Consider the following 3569-nt stretch of genomic DNA (forward strand, 5'->3'; position numbering starts at 1 on the left):
TCAGGGTCAATGTTTATTGTGCCTGATCAGACCCATATGAGTTTGGAAGGCTTTACCATAATGGGGGGAGATGACATTCAAAAGGAGGCAAGAAAAAAGAAGGAGAACAGGGAAGAACACTATGAAGTGCTGGATGTGGGACATTTTTTCCTGTGGAGTTGAAATCGGGTAAAGTAGTGAATCAGAAAGTCCAGTTTCTGCCCTTTAAAAAGGAAGGGGTTGGGAGGAGTTGGGCAGTCCACCCTCTATCTTCCAATCAGAGGGGAGAGAGGAAGCTGAGGGAGGTAGTACTAGTTAGTCATGGCTCGAGTTACCAGCGTGGAGATTAGGTGATGAGCTTAACCTAAGGGGGATTTCTTGTTTTGTGGTGCTTTCTGAAACCTAGCAGAGCTCCCCCCACAGAGTGGATGGGATTCTGCTTGAGACTGTTGTGTGTACAAATGATACTGATTTAGGGTGGTCAGATAGGATGCCAAATCAGTATAGGTCAAGAAATGGAATTAGAGAGAATCCAAAAAGCTAAACTAGACCTGCAGTGTCTGAGGCCATGTAGAATCTAGGGTTGCTATTGACAACGGTAAGGAGCAGTGTAATGACTGAAGCTCTCTAGCTGAAGGTGATTCAGGGAAAGCTTCAGGGTTTGAAAATTCTTAAATGTCTACTGAAACATGAGTGCCTCCTATTGGAATTCTTATCTCCCTGGGATGGGCCAGTAGGTTTGGGGAACTGTTGAGGAGGATACTTGTAGAGTTTTATTTCTGAATTTGTATATAACTCTATCTTGTGAATTTACCATAGAGATTATATACATTGAACAGGAGTACGTGGTAGCAATCTAAGAAGGGAAATAAGGAAAAATGCCAGAATTAGGTATGGCAGAGGTACAAGAGGGAGAATGAAATAAGGATTACATTTAATATATATTTGAATATAGGAAGCCAAGCATGCTCAGGTCTGGGGATCTTGGTGCCTTGAAATGAATTTTAGACAACAGGAAAGTTTAGAAATGAGTAAAGGAAATAAATTAATTCAAGTAAATTTCTGGACAGATTTCAAAAAAGAATTTGGAATCCTATACTAGGATTCTAGTAAGACTTGCCCTAGAGTTCCAAGAGAAGCTACAATAGATGAAGAAAATATTTAACTTGAGATCTTTAGAGTTCAATCTTGAGAAATACTATCCATAGTAGTATAAGTAGTATCCATAAATAAATGAAAACATTAAATATCTATGTGCCAGTTATCATGCTGAAGATACAGAAATGAAAAGGATAATCTCTGCTCTCAAGGAGATTCTATTCATTCATATAGGACAATCTTATCTGGGAAAGGAATTTTGATCTGGGGAGTCATAGGGATGGTGAGAGGATGCTTAGAAAAGTCAACTAACGTGCCCTTTCCAAACTTAATGATCTACTGATTTTAATACTATGCCCAGAACAAGAAGTAGAAAGTGGGGGTGTGTGGAAGGATTGGAAGAGGATCAATGAGCATCCTAAGGCAAAATGACCTAGATGGTTGGCTGTATAGATGTAGCATAGTCTGGAGCCAGGCTACTTAGACATAGTGCTCAAAGTGGACTAGTTTATACTCATTGGGTCACTAATCAAGATGGCTGGTCCCCAGGATAAGAATTCAAAGACTCACAGACTGGAGGCTTGGACTCTCCATCTGAAAGACTAACATATTTTAAAATGAAACCTTAATACAAAATATCCAATGAATGGTCATCCTCTGCTTGTAGGCCTCCTTTGGGTGGGAAACACTACTTCTGAAGGCAACCCATTCAATTTATAAATAGAACTCCCAATTCAGCCCTCTTTTCACTATACCAAATGGCTAGCCTTGAAGTAGAATTTCTTTATAAGAAATGCAAAAGATGGATAATTTAGACTTGTCCTCTATGGCAGAATATGTAACTGAAAGGTTTGCTTATAAGACATTCTGTCCCTTTTTCTGTGTACTTCTGGTTTTATCAGAGGTAAAGAGGGAGGAGACTGCATCCTCTCTTCTATCCTTTTAACTTAAACCTCCTATTCTTTCCTTCTCATTCCTTGTCTTATTACTCACTTACTACTTCATGGGAATATGCAGTATGTATTGTATAGAGCAGAATCATATATTTATAATGGCACAATTCCACTAAAAATAAAGAAAAGCATAAACTAGAAGTGTTTTACTTACAATCTCTGTTCAGAGAATATAATAGTTTTTCTATCTGGAAATATCTGGAGGAATCCAGAGATGAAAATACTGACTTCATTTCTCTCATGTTTTGAAGGAGATAAGTTTGAGGGGTTGTTTGAGACAAAGATGTTATGAACCAGAGTGGACTGAGGATTTACTTCAGTTTACACTGATTGTGGATATGACAGTCCTATACTCTTCAAGATATGGAGGGGGAGAGAGAGAAGGGGGGAAGGGGAGGAGAGGAAAGACAGAGACAGAGACAGAGAAATAGAGAGACAGGGAGGGAGGGAGGGAGGGAGCAAGAGAGAGAGAGAGAGAGAGAGAGAGAGAGAGAGAGAGAGAGAGAGAGAGAGAGAGAGAGAGAGAGAGAGAGAGAGAGAAGAGAGACAGAGAGAGAGAGAGAGACAGAGACAGAGACAGAGACAGAGAAATAGAGAGACAGGGAGGGAGGGAGGGAGAGAGAGAGAGAGAGAGAGAGAGAGAGAGAGAGAGAGAGAGAGAGAGAGAGAGAGAAGAGAAAGGGTCTTTTTTGGGATGGACATGGCAGAAGTTGTATTAACACATACGACTAGAAAGGTTAAACAGTATTAGTTCCCCAGTACAAGTCCATGCAAGATTCCTGAATCGTTCAGAGAACAGTATGTGAATGATCAGAATATGATCGGCAGAGGGCGCTAGGGTGGCACAAAAATGGAAGCATTTAAAGCTGATGAAGTCTCAGATAAAAGTCAGATGTAAAGGAAAATGTGAGCTTGTTTTGTTCCACTCGGAAGCCGGCATCTAGTGATTTCTTCAACTGAATGCGAAGCTAGCAATGTTTCAGTTACTTTAAACAAGACATGGTAAGGATTTTAGCTACTGTCTGCAAGATACCAAATGTTAAGAAAAGATTAAGAGAGGCTGGGCAGATATTCGCATCAGAATGAACATTTTACTGGCTGTGCTAGACCCCCATGGAGCATATATTATAGTAATGGAATGGGAGAGGGGATGGAAACAGCTCCTGGCCCAATGTCAGAAAATGGCCCAATTCCATCAATTGGTCTACTTATATTTATCAAGCTCCTATTGTTGCAGGCACTGCACCAAGTGCTGGGGATACAAAGAGGCAAAATATAGTCCCTGACCTCAAAGAGCTTACAAACTAATGGAGGAGACAACATGCAAGTACATATATACAGAGCAGGCTATATGTTGGATAAATAAATAATTTACAGAGGGGAGGCAAAGGAATACGGAAAGGCAAAGGAATTAAGAGCTGCTGAGGAAGGCTTTTCTCTGAGCCTCAGTTTCCCCAATTGTAATAAAGGTTTGAGATAATAAAGGTTCCAGGTCTAATATCCTCAGATAGCTAAAGTCATTCATGTGTAGATTGGAGC

This window comes from Sminthopsis crassicaudata, chromosome 3, assembly GCF_048593235.1.
Source record: "Sminthopsis crassicaudata isolate SCR6 chromosome 3, ASM4859323v1, whole genome shotgun sequence".
Lineage (NCBI taxonomy): Eukaryota > Metazoa > Chordata > Mammalia > Dasyuromorphia > Dasyuridae > Sminthopsis > Sminthopsis crassicaudata.